The 8,667-nt window shown below is 60.7% G+C and overlaps 1 protein-coding gene across 1 annotated transcript in view; it reads left to right on the top strand.

Annotated features, from left to right (window-relative positions):
* Nucleotides 1-822: 822 nt before the first annotated feature.
* Nucleotides 823-8,667, top strand: part of MGP (matrix Gla protein) — a 41,255-nt gene continuing 33,410 nt past the window's right edge. Inside the window, exon 1 of the mRNA XM_069654456.1 lies at nt 823-938. The gene's annotated coding sequence lies outside the window, so the exon portion shown is untranslated. The remainder of the gene's footprint in view (nt 939-8,667) is intronic.

Here is an 8,667-nt window from a genome sequence, read left to right as displayed (position 1 = left end):
GGAGTTGTTGTTTATCGTCAATTGATCACATTGCACTTGATTCCAATGACTTGCAGAAGGTAAACTCTGTACTGGAAAAGGGGTGCAGAGATATGCGGAGGAATACAAAATGAATCCTTAATGTTCATTTATGTTCTAACAGGTTATATCTAAAACCCCTTAACCCGAAACACTGGCCGCTTGGCAGAGGACTGTGTTGCCCTAATTTCTAATTGCAGTTTTTCCTGTTCCCCATTTTCCCTCTGAAACATAGATTGGCTGGAGACTCATGTTTACTTTACAATTAATGTTAAAATGCTATGTATATGTGAATAAATCATGGACACTGCCATGATGCATAGTTTGATAAGTGGAAGAGCATCCAGGAGCATGGATAATGGGAACTTTGTTTAAAGAATTGATTTTTTCAACATATAAATGCATTTAACATTTACCTTGGAGGGTTCGCCTACTGATTTCTGTGGAGTTAACCCCTACAGTGTTTATGATACTGTGAGCTAATGGTTGATCTCTCTGCAGTAGGCACGTTAACTCTCTGAGCTATCTTCCTAGGACTGGACTATGTGGCGTGCAGTTCACACACACACACACATCTCTGGCCGCACTAACCGGCGAGACATTTACAATGTGTGCTGTTTTCTTCTCGCCAGATGTGCCGCTGCCAAGTGTTAATGAACCCCATGCCCCGGTGCTCGGTTTTCCAAGGAGGCTGCGGCCCACCTTCCTGACCCCGGACTGGCCTTGGGCCCACAAGCTGACCTCATTCGCCGGGACCTGCGGCTTCTCGCGGGCAGAGATGTGTGTGGCACGGACAGAGCGGGCATTGATGTTCTGGGGATAAATACGACCTCCTCTGGCGAAGACTAGGACAGTGCCAGACACACCTGCGGGACTTTCCATGAGAGCAGTCGGTGGAGCGTGAAGCAGGCTGTCTGACGGTGAGTGCAAGGCACGGGCAGGACTGGGTGTGCGCAGGGCAGAGGCCTGGCGATGGGTACTGCGAAGTGGGCAGGTGCAGCCAGAACTTGGATGTCCTGAGCAGGCGTAATGAACGGGGCGGGGTGGTGGATGGGGGATGCTGAATAGGAACATATATGTAGGCGGTGCTCGGTAGGGCTGGGGAGGGCCAGGTAGGCGATCGGCGATGCGGGCAGGGGTGCTGACAGGGTCGGTGCTGGGCTGGAGGGGTTGGCGGGATGGGGGGGTCTGACTGAGTGGACATTGGTCTGCCGGAGGATTGTGTACACGTGAGGCAGCGGGATTGACGTGATGGGCGCTGGTTCCAGGTGCACCCTGGGAGGGTGCCGGCTAGGGACAGCTGTGCGTGCTAGGCAGGGCCGCATGGCCTGCGTTTGTGCGGCTACTGGAGCGCGCAGCACAGCACAGCGAGTACTATGCAGGATGCCTAAATGAGCGAGTGCAGAGTAGACTTGATATGTGCTTGGGATAATTGTGTGTTTCACGGGGATGCTGGCCAGCTTTGACCTTCCTATTTATTGAAGACATCCTTTGACCTGACTAGTTAGGTGCAGGCCCTCGGGGAACTAGCCAGACTGGCAGCCGTGCAGGGCAGAGGCCAGAGGCCAGGAAGTTCTAGGTGAGTGGTAACTAGGAGGCATGGCTGTGCGTGCGGCGCAGGGGGCCATGACTATGTGAGTGTTTGGCAGGGATCATGACAGATCTGAGCACGCAGGGGGATACCCTGGGTGTGTTCTTCGAAGGGGCAGTAGTATTGGTTAATGCTCTGTAGGGGCCTGGGTGAGTGCTGGGCGTTGCTTGGCGTGGACCGGTTCTACTCATGTATTCAAAATGCTCTATCGCGTTATGGACCGAATTGGCAGGCCTGGAGAGAAAGGGTGCAGGACTAGGCGAGGAATTGGCAGGCTGGGAGAGAAAGGGTGCAGAACTAGGCGAGGGATTGGCAGGCCTGGAGAGAGAGGGTGCATGACTAGGTGAGGGATTGGCAGGCCGGGAGAGAAAGGGTGCAGAACTAGGCGAGGGATTGGCAGGCCTGGGGAGACAGGGTGCATGACTAGGCGAGGGATTGGCAGGCCGCCGGGAGAGAAAGGGTGCAGGACTAGGCGAGGGATTGGCAGGCCGGGAGAGAAAGGGTGCAGAACTAGGCGAGGGATTGGCAGGCCTGGGGAGACAGGGTGCATGACTAGGCGAGGGATTGGCAGGCCTGGAGAGAGAGAGGGTGCAGCGCAGGACTAGGCGAGGGATTGGCAGGCCTGGAGAGAGAGAGGGTGCAGCGCAGGACTAGGCGAGGGATTGGCAGGCCTGGAGAGAGGGTGCATGACTAGTTGAGGGATTGGCAGGCCGGGAGAGAATGGGTGCAGAACAAGGCGAGGGATTGGCAGGCCTGGATAGACAGGGTGCAGGACTAGGCGAGGGATTGGCAGGCCTGGAGAGAGGGTGCAGGACTAGGCAAGGGATTGGCAGGCCTGGAGAGAGGGTGCAGGACTAGGCGAGGGATTGACAGGCCTGGGGAGACAGGGTGCATGACTAGGCGAGGGATTGGCAGGCCTGGAGAGAGGGTGCAGGACTAGGCGAGGGATTGACAGGCCTGGAGAGAGAGGGTGCAGGACTAGGCGAGGGATTGGCAGGCCTGGAGAGAGGGTGCAGGACTAGGCGAGGGATTGGCAGGCCTGGAGAGAGAGAGAGAGGGTGCAGGACTAGACGAGGGCTTGCCAGGCCTGGAGAGAGAGAGAGAGGGAGGGGGTGCAGGACTAGCCGAGGGATTGGCAGGCCTGGAGAGAGAGAGAGGGTGCAGGACTAGACGAGGGCTTGCCAGGGCTGGAGAGAGAGAGAGAGGGAAGGGGTGCAGGACTAGGCGAGGGATTGGCAGGCCTGGGGAGAGAGGGTGCAGGACTAGGCGAGGGATTGACAGGCCTGGGGAGAGAGGGTGCAGGACTAGGCGAGGGATTGGCAGGCCTGGAGAGAGAGGGTGCAGGACTAGGTGAGGGATTGACAGGCCTGGAGAGAGAGGGTGCAGGACTAGGCGAGGGATTGGCAGGCCTGGAGAGAGGGTGCAGGACTAGGCGAGGGATTGACAGGCCTGAAGAGAGAGGGTGCAGGACTAGGCGAGGGATTGGCAGGCCTGGAGAGAGCGTGCAGGACTAGGCGAGGGATTGGCAGGCCTGGAGAGAGAGAGAGGGTGCAGGACTAGACGAGGGCTTGCCAGGCCTGGAGAGAGAGAGAGAGGGAGGGGGGTGCAGGACTAGGCGAGGGATTGGCAGGCCTGGAGAGAGAGAGAAGGTGCAGGACTAGACGAGAGCTTGCCAGGCCTGGAGAGAGAGAGAGAGGGAGGGGGGTGCAGGACTAGGCGAGGGATTGGCAGGCCTGGGGAGAGAGGGTGCAGGACTAGGCGAGGGATTGGCAGGCCTGGAGAGACAGGGTGCATGACTAGGTGAGGGATTGGCAGGCCTGGAGAGAGAGGGTGCAGGACTAGGCAAGGGATTGGCAGGCCTGGAGAGCCAGGGTGCATGACTAGGCGAGGGATTGGCAGGCCTGGAGAGAGAGAGGGTGCAGCACAGGACTAGGCGAGGGATTGGCAGGCCTGGAGAGACAGGGTGCATGACTAGGCGAGGGATTGGCAGGCCTGGAGAGAGAGAGAGGGTGCAGCGCAGGACTAGGCGAGGGATTGGCAGGCCTGGCGAGAGAGGGTGCAGGACTAGGCGAGGGATTGGCAGGCCTGGAGAGAGAGGGTGCAGGACTAGGCAAGGGATTGGCAGGCCTGGAGAGAGAGGGTGCAGGACTAGGCGAGGGATTGGCAGGCCTGGTGAGAGAGAGAGAGGGGGGGGGGCGCAGGACTAGAAGAGGGCTTTCCATGCCTGGAGAGAGAAAGGGTGCAGGACTAGGCGAGGGATTGGCAGGCCTGGAGATAGAGAGGGTGCAGCGCAGGACTAGGCGAGGGATTGGCAGGCCTGGAGAGAGAGGGTGCAGGACTAGGCGAGGGATTGGCAGGCCTGGAGAGAGAGGGTGCAGGACTAGGCGAGGGATTGGCAGGCCTGGAGATACAGGGTGCATGACTAGGCGAGGGATTGGCAGGCCTGGAGAGCGAGAGGGTGCAGCGCAGGACTAGGCGAGGGATTGGCAGGCCTGGAGAGAGAGGGTGCAGGACTAGGCGAGGGATTGGCAGGCCTGGAGAGAGAGGGTGCAGGACTAGGCGAGGGATTGGCAGGCCTGGAGAGAGGGTGCAGGACTAGGCGAGGGATTGGCAGGCCTGGAGAGAGAGGGTGCAGGACTAGGCGAGGGATTGGCAGGCCTGGTGAGAGAGAGAGAGAGAGGGGTGCAAGACTAGAAGAGGGCTTTCCAGGCCTGGAGAGAGAGAGAGGGAGAGAGGGTGCAGGACTAGGTGAGGGATTGGCAGGCCTGGGGAGAGAGGGTGCAGGACTAGGCGAGGGATTGGCAGGCCTGGGGAGAGAGGGTGCAGGACTAGGCGAGGGATTGGCAGGCCTGGAGATAGAGGGTGCAGGACTAGGCGAGGGATTGGCAGGCCTGGAGATAGAGAGGGTGCAGCGCAGGACTAGGCGAGGGATTGGCAGGCCTGGAGATAGAGGGTGCAGGACTAGGCGAGGGATTGGCAGGCCTGGAGAGGACAGGCTGCAGGACTAGGCGAGGGATTGGCAGGCCTGGGGAGAGAGGGTGCAGGACTAGGCGAGGGATTTCCAGGCCTGGAGAGAGAGAGGGTGCAGGACTAGGCGAGGGATTGGCAGGCCTGGAGAGAGAGAGGGTGCAGGACTAGGCGAGGGATTGGCAGGCCTGGAGAGAGAGGGTGCAGGACTAGGCGAGGGATTGGCAGGCCGCCTGGAGAGAAAGAGGGTGCAGGACTAGGCGAGGGATTGGCAGGCCTGGAGAGAGCGGGTGAAGTACTAGGCGAGGGATTAGGAGGCGTGGGGAGAGCAGGTGATGGACTAGGCGAGGGATTGGCAGGCCTGGAGAGAGATGGGGGGTGCAGGACTAGGTGATGGATTGGGAGGCGTGGAGAGAGAGAGAGAGGGAGGGGGGGTGCAGTATTAGGCGAGGGATTGGCAGGCCTGGGGAGAGAGGGTGCAGGACTAGGCCAGGGATTGGGAGGCCTGGAGAGAGTGGGTGCAGGACTAGGCGAGGGATTGGCAGGCCTGGGGAGAGAGGGTGCAGGACTAGGCGAGTGATTGGCAGGCCTGGGGAGAGAGGGTGCAGGACTAGGCAAGGGATTGCCAGGCCTGTAGAGAGAGAGGGAGGGGGTGCAGGACAAGGTGAGGGATTGGCTGGGCAGGGGAGAGAGGGTGCAGGACTAGGCGAGGGTTTGGCAGGCCTGGAGAGAGATGGTGCAGGACTTGGCGAGGGATTAGCAGGCCTGGAGAGAGATGGTGCAGGAATTGGCGAGGGATTAGCAAGCCTGGAGAGAGAGGGTGCAGGACTAGGCGAGGGATTGGCAGGTCTGGAGAGAGAGAGAGAGGGTTCAGGACTAGAAGAGGGCTTGCCAGGCCTGGAGAGAGAGAGGGGGAGGGATTGGCTGGCATGGGGAGAGAGGGTGCAGGACTAGGCGAGGGATTGGCAGGCCTGGAGAGAGAGAGAGGGTGCAGCGCCGGACTAGGCGAGGGATTGGCAGGCCTGGAGAGAGAGGGTGCAGGACTAGGCGAGGGATTGGCAGGCCTGGAGAGAGAGGGTGCAGGACTAGGCAAGGGATTGGCAGGCCTGGAGAGAGAGGGTGCAGGACTAGGCGAGGGATTGGCAGGCCTGGTGAGAGAGAGAGAGAGGGGGGGGCGCAGGACTAGAAGAGGGCTTTCCAGGCCTGGAGAGAGAAAGGGTGCAGGACTAGGCGAGGGATTGGCAGGCCTGGAGATAGAGAGGGTGCAGCGCAGGACTAGGCGAGGGATTGGCAGGCCTGGAGAGAGAGGGTGCAGGACTAGGCGAGGGATTGGCAGGCCTGGGAGAGAGAGGGTGCAGGACTAGGCGAGGGATTGGCAGGCCTGGAGATACAGGGTGCATGACTAGGCGAGGGATTGGCAGGCCTGGAGAGCGAGAGGGTGCAGCGCAGGACTAGGCGAGGGATTGGCAGGCCTGGAGAGAGAGGGTGCAGGACTAGGCAAGGGATTGGCAGGCCTGGAGAGAGAGGGTGCAGGACTAGGCGAGGGATTGGCAGGCCTGGAGAGAGGGTGCAGGACTAGGCGAGGGATTGGCAGGCCTGGAGAGAGAGGGTGCAGGACTAGGCGAGGGATTGGCAGGCCTGGTGAGAGAGAGAGAGAGAGAGGGGTGCAAGACTAGAAGAGGGCTTTCCAGGCCTGGAGAGAGAGAGAGAGAGGGAGGGGGGGTGCAGGACTAGGTGAGGGATTGGCAGGCCTGGGGAGAGAGGGTGCAGGACTAGGCGAGGGATTGGCAGGCCTGGGGAGAGAGGGTGCAGGACTAGGCGAGGGATTGGCAGGCCTGGGGAGAGAGGGTGCAGGACTAGGCGAGGGATTGGCAGGCCTGGAGATAGAGGGTGCAGGACTAGGCGAGGGATTGGCAGGCCTGGAGATAGAGAGGGTGCAGCGCAGGACTAGGCGAGGGATTGGCAGGCCTGGAGATAGAGGGTACAGGACTAGGCGAGGGATTGGCAGGCCTGGAGAGACAGGCTGCAGGACTAGGCGAGGGATTGGCAGGCCTGGGGAGAGAGGGTGCAGGACTAGGCGAGGGATTTCCAGGCCTGGAGAGAGAGAGGGTGCAGGACTAGGCGAGGGATTGGCAGGCCTGGAGAGAGAGAGGGTGCAGGACTAGGCAAGGGATTGGCAGGCCTGGAGAGAGAGGGTGCAGGACTAGGCGAGGGATTGGCAGGCCGCCTGGAGAGAAAGAGGGTGCAGGACTAGGTGAGGGATTGGCAGGCCTGGAGAGAGCGGGTGAAGTACTAGGCGAGGGATTAGGAGGCGTGGGGAGAGCAGGTGCAGGACTAGGCGAGGGATTGGCAGGCCTGGAGAGAGATGGGGGGTGCAGGACTAGGTGATGGATTGGGAGGCGTGGAGAGAGAGAGAGAGGGAGGGGGGGTGCAGTATTAGGCGAGGGATTGGCAGGCCTGGGGAGAGAGGGTGCAGGACTAGGCTAGGGATTGGGAGGCCTGGAGAGAGTGGGTGCAGGACTAGGCGAGGGATTGGCAGGCCTGGGGAGAGAGGGTGCAGGATTAGGCGAGTGATTGGCAGGCCTGGGGAGAGAGGGTGCAGGACTAGGCAAGGGATTGCCAGGCCTGTAGAGAGAGAGGGAGGGGGTGCAGGACTAGGCGAGGGTTTGGCAGGCCTGGAGAGAGATGGTGCAGGACTTGGCGAGGGATTAGCAGGCCTGGAGAGAGATGGTGCAGGAATTGGCGAGGGATTAGCAAGCCTGGAGAGAGAGGGTGCAGGACTAGGCGAGGGATTGGCAGGTCTGGAGAGAGAGAGAGAGGGTTCAGGACTAGAAGAGGGCTTGCCAGGCCCTGGAGAGAGAGAGGGGGAGGGATTGGCTGGCCTGGGGAGAGAGGGTGCAGGACTAGGCGAGGAATTGGCAGGCCTGGAGAGAGAGAGAGAGAGAGAGAGAGAGAGAGAGAGACACTCCAGGACTAGATGAGGGCTTGCCAGGCCTGGAGATACAGGGTGCATGACTAGGCGAGGGATTGGCAGGCCTGGAGAGAGAGGGTGCAGGACTAGGCGAGGGATTGGCAGGCCTGGTGAGAGAGAGAGAGAGAGGGGTGCAAGACTAGAAGAGGGCTTTCCAGGCCTGGAGAGAGAGAGAGGGAGAGAGGGTGCAGGACTAGGTGAGGGATTGGCAGGCCTGGGGAGAGAGGGTGCAGGACTAGGCGAGGGATTGGCAGGTCTGGGGAGAGAGAGAGAGGGTTCAGGACTAGAAGAGGGCTTGCCAGGCCTGGAGAGAGAGAGGGGGAGGGATTGGCTGGCCTGGGGAGAGAGGGTGCAGGACTAGGCGAGGAATTGGCAGGCCTGGAGAGAGAGAGAGAGAGAGAGAGAGAGAGAGAGAGAGAGAGAGAGAGACACTCCAGGACTAGATGAGGGCTTGCCAGGCCTGGAGATACAGGGTGCATGACTAGGCGAGGGATTGGCAGGCCTGGAGAGAGAGGGTGCAGGACTAGGCGAGGGATTGGCAGGCCTGGTGAGAGAGAGAGAGAGAGGGGTGCAAGACTAGAAGAGGGCTTTCCAGGCCTGGAGAGAGAGAGAGGGAGAGAGGGTGCAGGACTAGGTGAGGGATTGGCAGGCCTGGGGAGAGAGGGTGCAGGACTAGGCGAGGGATTGGCAGGCCTGGGGAGAGAGGGTGCAGGACTAGGCGAGGGATTGGCAGGCCTGGAGATAGAGGGTGCAGGACTAGGCGAGGGATTGGCAGGCCTGGAGATAGAGAGGGTGCAGCGCAGGACTAGGCGAGGAATTGGCAGGCCTGGCGATAGAGGGTGCAGGAATAGGCGAGGGATTGGCAGGCCTGGAGAGACAGGCTGCAGGACTAGGCGAGGGATTGGCAGGCCTGGGGAGAGAGGGTGCAGGACTAGGCGAGGGATTTCCAGGCCTGGAGAGAGAGAGGGTGCAGGACTAGGCGAGGGATTGGCAGGCCTGGAGAGAGAGAGGGTGCAGGACTAGGCGAGGGATTGGCAGGCCTGGAGAGAGAGGGTGCAGGACTAGGCGAGGGATTGGCAGGCCGCCTGGAGAGAAAGAGGGTGCAGGACTAGGCGAGGGA

Source organism: Ambystoma mexicanum, chromosome 3q (genome assembly GCF_040938575.1).
Source record: "Ambystoma mexicanum isolate Mex_15411 chromosome 3q, UKY_AmexF1_1, whole genome shotgun sequence".
Classification (NCBI taxonomy): domain Eukaryota; kingdom Metazoa; phylum Chordata; class Amphibia; order Caudata; family Ambystomatidae; genus Ambystoma; species Ambystoma mexicanum.
Note: the sequence above shows the minus strand (reverse complement) of the source record. Positions and strands in the feature narration are given on the sequence as shown.